General features: G+C 37.2%; 2 protein-coding genes across 2 annotated transcripts in view; both read right to left on the bottom strand.

Annotated features, from left to right (window-relative positions):
• LOC128855653 (STE20/SPS1-related proline-alanine-rich protein kinase) overlaps positions 1 to 13146 on the bottom strand; it is a 120822-nt gene that overhangs the window by 58319 nt on the left and 49357 nt on the right. Inside the window, exon 2 of the transcript XR_008453755.1 lies at positions 8580 to 8626. The gene's annotated coding sequence lies outside the window, so the exon portion shown is untranslated. The remainder of the gene's footprint in view (positions 1 to 8579; positions 8627 to 13146) is intronic.
• The window catches only part of LOC128855655 (E3 ubiquitin-protein ligase RNF181 homolog), a 133653-nt gene that overhangs the window by 71198 nt on the left and 49309 nt on the right, over positions 1 to 13146 (bottom strand). Inside the window, exon 2 of the mRNA XM_054090734.1 lies at positions 8580 to 8626. The gene's annotated coding sequence lies outside the window, so the exon portion shown is untranslated. The remainder of the gene's footprint in view (positions 1 to 8579; positions 8627 to 13146) is intronic.

The raw sequence follows: 13146 nt of genomic DNA, 5'->3' as shown, positions 1-13146 counted from the left end.
TCAGCAAGTAATGAGTGCAGGATGCGCCTGCACATTTTCACTGATTTCACTTTGTTAGAATTCGAATTTAAAAAAACAGTTTCAGGTGATGATTTTTAAAAGTATAAGGATTGAAAAAATGTAAAAAAAAAAAATTTAATTTTTTGAAACTTATAAGGTGGTCAAGTACCTTAAGCTAGATGTATGCATGTATGTTTGATTGTGTATGTGGGTATGTGTGTGTAGCTAGCAGCAGAAATTTTAATTAAATTGTTTACCTTTCGAATAATTGCAAAAATCGAATAAGCAAAGGTAACAAAAAATTAAATTTTTTTTTTTTGGTTTGCGGTTGGAAGGATATTCGCACGGCCGTTGAAAATTTTTGTTGATCGCAAAAATATTAGTTCCTGCAAACAATTTCATGTTGCACGCTGCGTGTATGTGACGTTAGTCATTGATTGTCATTGGAGCTTGAAGATGTCGTTACACTTTGTGGCGAATTTGAAGGCTTGCTAGCGGAAACGTTTTCGTTATGTGGTTTAGTTAATTGGTTTTTAATTAAATGCGCTAATTGTTTTAGTACTTAATGAAAATAATTACATATCAAAATAGAGCATAAATTTTGATGTATTACTTTTTGTAATTTCTACGCATTCTTGAAAATGTATTCGGTTAAATGTGAGCTTGCGGAGCAAATTATGCGCAAAACGTAGGAAGATGATCAATAGTCGCCCAATGCCATAGCAAAAACTTGAAATAGTCTAAAAAGTCATTAACTCATGTATTAAAAAAGTTGAAAGAAGTCGGTTGAACAGAGGTCTGGAAGTGGAAGAAAAAAAAAGGATTTTTCTCGCAGTCACAAACCAAAGAAGTGGTGTCATTATTTCGAAAGAACTTTGCCTTCCACTTCGAGACGCTACGGAACAGGTCCATATGTTGAAAAGTTACGTCAAAAAAGGTGCGCCAAAGTGAAGGTATACAATAAGATAAAAAGATTGTAGCATTGAATCGAAATGATAAACCAAATAAGGGTGCGCAAAAATTATACAGTCAAGACACACTGTGTTGTTATGGGTGATGAAACATACGCCAATGTAGACTTTAAGCAGATTCAGGGCGCTGAGTTGTATACTGCAACGAAGAGGGAAGGAGTCTCAAGTGCCTTTAAGCTAAAAATGTTGGTTAAATTTCCTAAAAAATATTTGGTTTGCCAAGCCATTTGCTAGTGGGGAATGAAAAGCGAAACGTTCATTACCACGAGCACTAAAAATTAAGAAATTTGGAACAACGTTTGCTGCTATTCATAAAACAACAAACAGACCCGGGTCTGTGCTGGACCGATTAAGCAACGTGCCATTATAGCCAACTTGTCATGAACTGGTATGAAAATGACGCGGTCGACAATTGCGACCCATTGGAAAATATTGGGCAATTGTTAAAAAAACTGCTAAAAAAATTGAAAATTAGCAGCAGTTTGAAATGAATTGAGAAACTGATACTGAAAACGAGGCAGGCGTGTATTTTGTACAATATTTTTTTTTACAAAATTAACTAAGTAATCAAGCAACACTCATTGATATGAGCCGTAGAAGGTGCTTATAAATCAATTAAAGCCAAGCAATTAAGAGGTTATATACAGTTAGAATTTTAAAAAAAATTGGTGGTTTTTTTATTTTCTCAATGTACATATATTTAAGAATACACACAGAAAATTTAATATCATTCCGGTGAATATTTTCGAAGTTACACGCAAATTTGAAAAGGCGTTTCGAGGGCTTGAAAGTACGTACAGGCTGGGCCATATAGCGTTTCCTTTTTGAACCACCTATTTTTTTGAGAATAATGAAATGACATGTAACATGTGTTCATAATTTACCTAAAGGTTTGACATTTACGAAATGGGACGCTATACGCTTGAACAAAATTGGGAAATATTGAAAACCTATTTCCAAAGTGGTGAGTCTTCTTCTTCTTTTCTGATTTTCACATCGTGGCTACGTCAATAAGCAAAATTGTCGGATTTGGGGCTCAGAAAATCCAAAAAGCAAATGCATCCACAACGAGTCACTGTTTGGTGCGGTTTTTGGTCTGGCGGCATCATCGGGCCATTTTTTTTTTCAAAATGAGCGAGGAGCCGCGGTTACAGTAAATGGCGAGCGTTACCGTGACATGCTCAACGAGTTTTTGTTTCCAAAAATTGAAGAGGATGACATGAACGGCGTTTGGTTTCAACAGGACGGTGCAACTTGTCACACTGCCAAAGGTACACTCGAACTTTCGGCTACCGTTTTTGAAAACCGAATAATCAGCCGAAATTCCGATATCAATTGGCCGCCTCGGAGCTTCAAATCGCAGCCCGTTGGACTATTTTTTGTGGGGAGCCGTTAAGGACAAATGCTATGCGAACCATTCAGAGACGATTGATGCTTTAAAACACGAAATCGAAGTTGGCATTCATGAAATTGGAGCCCAGACAATCGAAAATGTGCTTAAAAATTGGGTTGATCGAATGGCAATGTTCAATCTTCAAAAAAAAAAAAATTTTTTTAAATATATAATATTATAGCCGATTTAAAAAGCAAATTTTACATGGCCCACCCTTTTCTCAAAGTGGTGTTTTCAAGGTGACCAACATTACTCGAAAACGGCTAAACCGATTAGTCTCAAATTTTAACACGATCTTCTAAAATATAGTTTTTAGTAATTAAACTTTGATTTTTTCTTACCGATAAATATTTTTTTTATAAACAATTTAACGCCGAAATTTTGGTCGAAAATCGATGTTTTGCTTTTGAAAAACTGGCATTTTGTCAAAAACATTTCTTTTGCTTACTCCTTCGATTAATTACTGGATTTTACAGGTTTGGTTTTTTCTTAATTTCAGAGGATCCAGTTCAAAGATATAGTGGTCACCGTAAAACATCTTTTTTTGAAAGAAGCTCCCGGAGATCAGCTGTAGCTCATTTTCAAATAAATATTTTTACTAATACTAATACAGTTAAAAGATACATAATATGTGTACAAATTTTTAGATCAATAAATTTAAAAGTTTTCTCAGAAAAAATTCTGATAAATTCGCTTTTTTGGCCTTCTAACTGTATATAACCCCTTAAGTGTTTAATAATGTTAATGAAATTGAAAACTGTACAGACAGAGAGTGAAAAATGAAAATACGAAGATTCGTTAGGAAAGCAGAAAAAAGGAGAAACGCACCGCTACCTTTCGTAGTACGATACACATCAGAACAAATCATACTTTGATGGGAAAAATATTCTCCCAGCTTCATATAAACCGGACCTAGCGCAATCACAGTGGTGGGAATTCAAAAGGTGTGTCCAACATCAGATCGTTAACCGGATCTCATCGAATTTGAAGGAATCAGCTGATTTGCTGCCATAACAGGGAATGTGACAGCGGTTTTTTATTACGGCAGAGGGCTGACAAAACTGAGATTGTGTTGGTGATACGAGTACACAATCAACGCAATCATTGCTGGTGTTACTTCGCTGCCATCTGGAAAATGATTGATTAGAGGATCCTAAGAAGATCACGCACGAATGATAGAATATGCCCCAAATATGAAGTTTTTCGTCGTTGGATGCAGTTGATTAGTTGTCTGTCGCCGTAAACTCTTCGCACCACTTCTTCATTAGAAACGTGCTAGGTCCATGGTCTCTTGAGCACTCTCCGGAGAAGCCACATTTCAAATACTTCCAGTCTATTCATGTCGGAGAGTTTTATGGTCCATATTTCCATGCCATATAGTAAAACTGACCATACATAGCACTTTATGAAGCGCGTTTTTAGTTGAACATTGAAGTCGCGACATTTTAGAACTTTGCCATATTTAAGAAATGCGGATCGTGCCATTTCGATGCGACATCTTATTTCTGTTGAGGCATCCCAGTTTTCGTTGAGAAGGCAACCAAGGTGTCTACATGTATTTACTCTTTTTACAGGAGTATTGTTGATTTCTTCTGCTAACAACCATGTATTTAGTTTTGCTGATGTTGATTTTGAGGCCGTATTGAGGCTGCATTGCAACTTTGTCGACCAGTTTTTGAGGGCCAGACAAGCTGTTATGCTATTTATACTGACGCCATTTACTTTGATACCATCCTCAATGTTTTCTAATGCTTCCTGAAATATTCTTTCGGAGTAAATATTAAAGAGCAGTGGAGAGAGTATGCAGCCTTGTCGAACACGTTGCGAAATCGGGATGTCTTCAGTGTGGTCACCATCAACTACAATATGCGCTGTTTGGTGGTAATATAAATTTTCTATTGCTTGGTTTTCCTTTTCATAGATATTCAGATTTTCTCCATATACAAATGCCCGATGTCTTATAAAAAAATAATGAGCACCAAAAATAAAAACAATAAAAATAGGTCAAAATGCAGAGGTGCTGTCTTTTGTTGCGAGCGGGATGTTGTAAAAATGCATGGCCTTGTCCTATCCAGCGACCTATCAAGCAAAACTGTATGGAAAACGCTGATCTAAATTAAGAATACAGCAACTAAATGCTTACCCACGAATTAATAATAATTTATTTAACAGCAGCCCACACGATGATCTCAACGAATTTCATTTGGCTAGTTGTTAGCACTTCCTATGCGCCAAGTGTGAAAGCAAATCACGAATTTTATCAAAGTAATTTTTATGTGCCGCAGCAACAAAGAATACTTGTAAATATAATAAATTGGGGGGAAAAAAGTAAAAGCAAAGCGTAGCTAAAAATTGAAATTTTCAAATCTGTTTGATGAATTTATTTAAAGAGAAAAAAGACAAACATTTACAATAAAACGCTAAAGAAGAACCACTATGAGGCGGGAAGAAGCAACAAAAGGGCGCTAAATTTATGTGACTGCATTGGTGGAGAGGACAAGGCGTGCACACCGAGAAACTATCAGAGCAATTTAGCCTATGATAAGTGGACATGTGCACATTTCTTTCATTTCTCAACGTACTGGGCGCATAAACTATTCGACGACACTTTTGCCAGGAGCAGACGGCGCAATGCGCGTCGACACAAAGGCTGAGGGCTACTAGTGCTGCACCTCGGCCGGCCGAAGAGCGCATGGGTTCAACGCGTGTGCTGCTAATGGCTTTGTTTTTTGCTTCTCAAATGCACTTGTAAATTAGCAATTATCATTAAGTTCACAATCAGCAGGTCTTTCACGTGATCAAAGCGAGCGACCATTTACAAATTTACAAGCCTACCCCGGGTAGGCAAAGCGGCCGAGGGACAAAAGGGACATATGCGCGTTTAGAATGCATACCTACAGGTATACATATGCACACATAGGTGGCATACACGGCAAACGAGCGACAGACATACAAATGGTGGGTAGCCAGCCAGCCAGACCAGTAGTGACATTGGGGCACTCACAAGTTCAAAGTCAATTTTTAAATTTGCCTAATCATTTGCACACATACAAGCACACATAGCATAGCTATACAAATACACACACACACACACACATACATGCATATATGGTACCTATGCGATTTATGTTCTTGATCGTAGCGGAACCTGCTGTCGGCCGTCGTTACAGTTCCTCCTGCTGCTGCTGCTGCTGCAGCTGTTGTCACAAATAATTGTCTACAGTTGAGTGAACGTGACAATTGGGCGCCATTAGCTCAAGTCCAAACAGCAAACGAGCGAATATTTTAAATTATTTTTTATATACATGCACACATACACACATACATACATACATACATACATATCTACCTACATACCTTTGGTTTATGTAGATTAATGGGATAGAAAAGATGTAAGCAATCAGCGCGGGTGGCCAAGGGTGAGAGGGGAGTTGATGCTTGTAAATTGTTGAAAGCAAATAGATTTTACAAATTTAATTTTTTTTTGTATTTTGTGACACTTTTATTTTTCCTTTGATCGTTTCTTCCATTGCATACAAACTTACCCGCTCTACTTTCTAATGTTTTCCATTTTTCTGTGTAAGTAATTATTTATTTGTTTTTCTACGATCAAACATGCGATCGTGTAATTTCACCGACACAATTTGTCGCTGTTAGCATTTCTCCACCCACAAGAGGGCTGTTGTTGATTTAACAAATTCAACTATTTTCAATTAGTGCGGGGTCAATGCAGTGCAAGCGGATATTTTTTTCAATAAAAATATATTCAAGCGCGAGTATTAGGGGTGCCAAGTGTGACCGGTGTTTTTCAAGTCCCGAAACTACCGATTTAGGATGCCCCTGTCTTGCCAGTTCATCAGTTTCCTCACTTCCTTCTAGGTTCTTATGGTCAGGTGCCGCGATTAGAGTGATGTCTGTCGTGCGTGGTAAGATATTCAATTCTTCTTTGCGTTGCCTGACGACTTTTAAATTGGTTATAGGTAATTTTAGAGTTAAGATACCTGCTTGACTACCTGAAAAATTACATACTTCCGATAGGTATTGTGGATGGTTTATAATTATCCTGCAAGCTTACCTTAGCCCGAGAACTTCTGCTTGAAAAATACTATTCAAATTGGATAGGGCACTGTGGTGATTAGGGGCATGAAAGACTATGAGAGCGAAGTGCAAACCTTATCTTCGTTTATTCATTCAAAAGTTTTATCAATTTCCAAAAACCTTGTTTCAATATACTTATACAATATGCTATAAGTTATATTAGGATTCGGGTGTAGAGGGCGCTCACTTACATCTAGAGGGTCATTGTGATACCACTAGCTTAGACTTAAGTTTCGCCTCTAATTCCCAATATCGTCTCTCGGATAAACGATAAAATTGTATGGATATATGACGACTCCAAGTCTACTAGGCATCTAAAGAAGTAAGCGCCCAGGAGCGATATCGCGTTCTTGCAAGATCGGGAGAGTGGTAAAGGCAGTGTTATACGGCTTCCACCTCTTTCTCATTTTAGCAACTGTGAGCGAAGTTATTAGAGAACCCCAAACATTTTCCATTTGTTGACATTAAGCAGTGCTTGGTGATGATACCAACCACCGTACTAATGGAAGGGCGGTCTAGATTGATGACGGACTTAGTTTTTAGCTCATTCCTGTTGAGCCCGATCTGGTTGGCTTGAGCGATGTAAGCTGATCTGATTCAGAGCTTGCTTGAGAATAAAGGGCTGCCCACATATTGGACAGAATAGACTAATTTAAGATCAGTTCCCTTCCTACGCAGCTCACCCACAATTCAATTTACAGGAATGCCTTTGTGTCCACGAACCCAGATCACGCTCGTGGTGCATGGCTTAGCCGGCTCATTTAGAAAGAATTTTTGCTCTACATTCGATTGTCATTTTGGATGAAGTGACCTGGCACAGTAGAGATTTTATGGCAGCTTGGCGGTCAGAGTAGTTAGTGATAGGTTGTGTTTCAGCGAACAAGTCCCCGACTCATAACGCAGCTTCTTTTATAGATATAAGCTCAGGTTCAAAGGCGCTACAATAGTCAGATAGCCGTAGATTACAAATGTGGTGGGTCCAGATGTGGGTGAAAAGAATTGGTCCTCCTTTATTGATGCCGTTCTGGGTCCTCCCGAAGTAATGCAGATAGTAGTCCTAGGAAGGGTGTCTCCCCAGAAGGAGAGGAGGGGTTGTTTTAGTAGAAGGCGATCGCTGTAAGTGCGATGGCATTTTAAACCTTACATCAACCAACCAAAAAAAGAAAAAAAGTAGCATTACTCGTATATAAAATTTCCCCTTTTTGCTCTGTTGAAATGTACGAGTGTGCAACATTACCAATTTAAGAACCAGGGTTGGCTCTTCACGAAATTTTAAACGATTTTCATCAATGCCATTTTAAGGGTTTTCAGTTATTGAATTTTTGCTCATACTAAAAAGGTTACGTCTTAAAGTGGGGGCGAGTCCCGGAAGCTCGGGATCAAAATTTCCCGCTAATATTGGTATCCCTAGTAGGAATGTTTAAATGGACGAGTATGCATTGTCACATATTTTCTATTCGAATATCTATGTAAAATATAATTCTAATAACGTCAAAGATCTAATTTTTATTTCTGCACCTTTTTTTCCAGAAAACGAAAATCTTTTTACACCACGTCACGGTTGAGAGAATACAGAAAGTTGCATCTCTACTCGGCTCTCAGTGAATTTAACAGAATAAAGCTTTGAGTTGACCTAATTTTAGAGGTTTCTTTAAAGCTTTTTTTGTTACAAATACCTTTTTTCTTTTCATTCACTTTTCTATTATCTTCCTTGTTTAAATTGACCTAACTTTTAATTTTTGTTAACATATCTTCGCTCTTTTGACATTTCCTTTTTAATTCACTCACACATCTCATCTACAAACACGGCACGACAAATATATAGATTTAGAGAGAGCCCTGGAAACTATTCCAGCGCATGGAGAATATTTAAAAAAAAAAAAAAAGACTAATAAAGGCCATTTCCGTTTAAGTACTGCTTTGTGTTTTCGATTTTCAAAATATAATATATAAAAGTGTCACTACTCGTAAGGTAGAAAAATCTATATTTTCTAATATCTTAATTTTTTTAATTCTAACAGCTAGTTAGGGTTGAATCCATAGCATTTTACTCTATTTTACATTTACTTCTATTTCTATTTTATGTTTAGAGGGAATATGAATGCATTTTTACTCACCTCAACGATGTTTAGCCGCGATCTGCTTAGACGTCAAAGTCAATGTTCTGGAATTAGAAGTGAAAGAAAACATAAGCGATTAGATTTAAGGCAATCAAAAAGTATATTCCAAAATGAACGAAACCCATTTTAATAATAGAAATAATTTTTGATACATACAAAATAAAATAGACTTAGAGAAAATTAAGTTATTTTATTTAAAAAGGGACACTTGATTTAGATCGTTGGCCGACATGCCTATCAGCACACTTTGGAATGATCCACAAAATACTTTCTCCCAACAGCAAACGAATTTTTCCGAAAAGGAAAATGTTAGACTCATCAATGGATCAATTTCTGGTCTATGTGCGATCTACAGGATCAACCAAGTCCAACTAATTTGACCTAAATGTTAGACGAAATCCGGCGAATAGATGGAATAATTCACAGCTGAAAAAATATTTTTATAAAAAATATCGGTAACAGATGTAGCAAAACTAAACTTATCTCTGCTGAAATGTTTGCTGAAAATACGATATACTGATCTTTTTTAAATGTTGTTCTACAACTATTCTGTGAATTACACCGAATATTTTTTTTTAGTTTTTTCCTTTATTTTTCTTTGTCCTTTAGTTTTTTAATTTTTTCCCCCTTTACGGCGGAACCGGAACCAACTTTGATGGAACATGACAAAGCTATTATTCATATGAGTAACAATAAGGCTCCTGGGGAAGATGACAACGGACGTCAAGTTCCGCCAAACCTCTTTTTAAGAATATGGCACCGAGACAGCATTCCGGAAGCATGGCGTGTAGGGTTGGTAACTCCTATTCACAAAAAGGGAGACAAATTAAACTGTGAAAACTACCGTGGAATCACTTTCCTAAAGTCCACATATAAAATCTTATCTCGAGTTCTCGCATCCCCTCGCGGATTTCGCCCAGGTCGATCAACAACAGATCAAATCTTTATGTTAAAGCAAAATCTGGAAAAATGCTATGAATGCAACTTAGACGTACACATCCTGTTCGTCGATTTCAAACGAACCTTTGATAGTATCCTCCGAGACAAAGTCCCAAAGCGCTCTCCAACTTGGGTATCAGCGACAAACTTATTCAGCTGGTCATGGCAACACTAACTAACACTATTGGAAAAGTAGTTGTACAAAAAGCAGTGGCAAAGCCCTTCGAAATCACCTGTGGCGTAAAACCAGGCGACGCGCTTTCCACATCTTTATTTAATCTCCTTCTACACTATGCGATAAAAACGAAGTGGAGTTTGGAAACCTTTTTAGTCGCTCAGGAATAACAATCGTGTACGCAGATGATATCGCAATAGTGGCAAGGAACAAAAGATATCTCATTGAAACCTTCTGTAATATTGAATTTCGTGTAAAATCAGTAGGCCTTAGAATAAATGAAGCCAAAACTAAATATCTGAAGGTCTCCCGCAACGAAGAAAGACGAAGTCCTGAAAACATACAAATCGGGACATTAACCTTTGAAGGTGTTCAACACTTCAAATATTTGGGAGTGTTAATAAAAAATGACAACAGTAGTTACGACACAATACAAGACATAATAATGGCAGCAAACAAAGCATATTACACCCACACAAAATTGCTGAAGTCCAAACTGCTCACACGTGAATGTAAACTCCGCCTATACAAGTCAATAATACTACTGGTGCTGTCCTACGGCTGCGAGTGCTGGACATTGACAAGCAAAGACGAAAGTAGCTTAAGAGTTTTCGAACGAAAAGTACTCTGAAGGGTGTTTCGCCCCATACGCTGCAACGATGGAACGTACCGAATACGCTACAACGATGAGTTGCTAAACTTATGACAGGGAGAAGACGTCGTGAAATACATTAAATCCCAAAGGCTTCGATGGTTAGGGCACAATGTGTGCATGGAAGACAGCCGCCCCCAAAAATCTTTTTTATCAACGAATTGTCTAATGACCCGAGCCCGAGGACGTCCAAGGTTAACCTGGCTTGACCAAGCCATAGCCGACCTGAAAAAGCTACGAGTTAGGAGCTGGAAATCTGTTGCTATGAACCGTGCAGATTGGAAGGGGAAGCTAAAGCTCACCCTGAGCTGTAATCGCTACCTGATGATGATGATGATTATTATTTTCTATTTCTAGTATAATATTATTTTCTTTTATTATTTCCTTATTTGCGTTTAATTCCAATGGCTCATCGTACTGCATTTCGTTTATGTCCTTACCACTATTTATAGATTTTTTAAACTCACTCAATCGATAAACAATCACTATTACAAACTTGGGTTATCAATTACAAATTTTTCGTAAAATATCATAGTAAATGTATAATGGCCTTTTTTCAGCAAAAACTTAACTATATACATTTAAAAGCTCCGTTAAGCTTGAGAAGCATCACCGCAATAGAGTTAACTGAAACATCTGACTTTAGTTAGATTAGTTTTTCTACGAGATTCGTACTTGACTTCAGTTTACATTCGCGTTTTACTGACATTAGAGGACTAACAGACCTGCGTACATTTTTCTGTTAAGAGGTACATGTACAAGTTTCATGCTTTTTAGATTTTGTTAATTCAAAATAATGTCGCTGTTTACTTTTATTTAATATAGAAAAATATATATAATTTTTGTTTTAAATAGATGAAAAATATATTTCCTATATATGTAGAAAGGATATTATTTATTTATTTATTGTCTTTGAATGTATACATTCTTACAGACTATATGAAGCTAATGTACAATAGTTTAGTAGTTACTAAGAAAAAAACGATTTAAGATGATTGACTAAGATGCCATATGGCCATGTAAAATCAGCACCAGAAGAATTGAAAAACAAATTTAAATCTGCACATACCCTAGGAATCGGAGCATTCACTCCATAGTTGGTTCTCGAGAAGCCAATTTTAAAGGTTTCGTACTGTCGGAACTTCATATTGGGTATATTAAATTGAATTTTACTTAAAAGGGAAGGACAATCAGTAGATCCAGAAATGATACGAATAATAAATAGAATAGATCGTGTGCTATCAAGTGGTTTTAAGTCAGTTAATAAACATCGAGAGCGGTACGATGGTACAGGTTCAGAAAAGTTTAAAGATCGGAGCGCAAAACGAAGAAAGACTTTCTGAACTCTCTCAATCCGAATAGACAGACCTATTTGGTACGGTATCCAAATAACAGCGATATACTCTAATCTTGATCTAACAAAAGCACAATACAATGTTTTGAGAGTGTGTGGGTTGGTAAATGCAGAACAATTTCGGCGTACGAATGCTAGCATCGCATATGATCGTCTTATGACGAGGTTAACATGGCTGGTGAAATTCAGCTTAGAGTCGAAAATAACGCCTAAGTCTTTAATTTCCTCAACGGATTGCAAAGGTAAGCCAGCAATACTATACGAAGTATGCAAAGTATTGTTTGATTTAGCATATTTTACGTGAAAGCATTTGCTAATATAATATTTAGTGACAAACGGTTTAAATAGCACCAGTTGCAAGTCGGTTTGCAACTTTTCAGAGTCCCTAACACTGTTAATCACCGCAAATATTTTAAGATCATCAGCATACAACAAGTGTTCAGCAAAAGAAAAGCAAGAACCAATATCGTTAATAAAGAGTATAAAGAGGAGGGGTCCTAGAATACTTCCCTGTGTCCACCAGAGGACGCAATAAATGCACGGAATGTCGTATTATCAACGGCTACAACGCAGTGCCTGTTGGACAAATATGATTTGATCCACGACAAAAACGTGGAGTGTATACCCAATGATGCAAGCTTCGATAAGAGTATTCGGTGCGATACTTTGTCAAACGCTTTAGAGAAGTCTGTATAAATTGTATCAACTTGAGATCTGTTCTGGAAGGCTGAAACGCAGTAATCATTGAAAATAGACAAATTAGTGACAGTGGAGCGACTTGCAACGAAACCATGCTGGTTGGTAGATATTAGGCCTTTGACAGCAAAATATAACTTATCATTCACTGTTATCTCAAAAAGTTTTGAGACAGACGAAAGCTTCGAAATCGGTCTGTAATTGCTAACATCGTTTTTATTTCCACTCTTAAATATAGGAGTAACGGAAGTAAATTTCCAGTCGTCAACAAAGATACCGGAGGACAAGGATTTATTAAATATAATTGTAAGAGGCTCAGCGAGACACAAGCAGTTCTTCAGCAAAATGCCCAAAAGGCCATCCGAGTCAGTTTTCGTTGTAGGCTTGAGCTTCATAATACCCTTGACGACATCAATAACAGATAGGCACAAAGTCCCAAATTTACATTTGTAAGTATGAAAAGCCCTGTTAACCTAACATTTTTTCGACTTAATAAACGACTCCTCTTTTGTGCGTACAGACTGAACTCTGACTGCACCGGTAAAGCTTTTACATTGGTAACCATGACTCGCACTGTTAGCATAACATTTTTAACGGCCCCTCTTTTATTCATACAGCTTCGACTCTGCACTGTTAACACAACATTTTTTCGACTTCGATAACGAAGTTTGTTCGTACAGCTAAGAGTTTGATTGCACTGGTAAGCGACTTCACACTCGTAACTATAATTAGCACTGTGAACATAAAA

The sequence above is a fragment of the Anastrepha ludens genome, chromosome 2, assembly GCF_028408465.1.
Source record: "Anastrepha ludens isolate Willacy chromosome 2, idAnaLude1.1, whole genome shotgun sequence".
In the NCBI taxonomy this organism is placed as follows: Eukaryota; Metazoa; Arthropoda; class Insecta; order Diptera; family Tephritidae; genus Anastrepha; species Anastrepha ludens.
The sequence above is the reverse complement of the archived record's forward strand: the minus strand, read 5'-3'. Positions and strand labels throughout refer to the sequence as shown.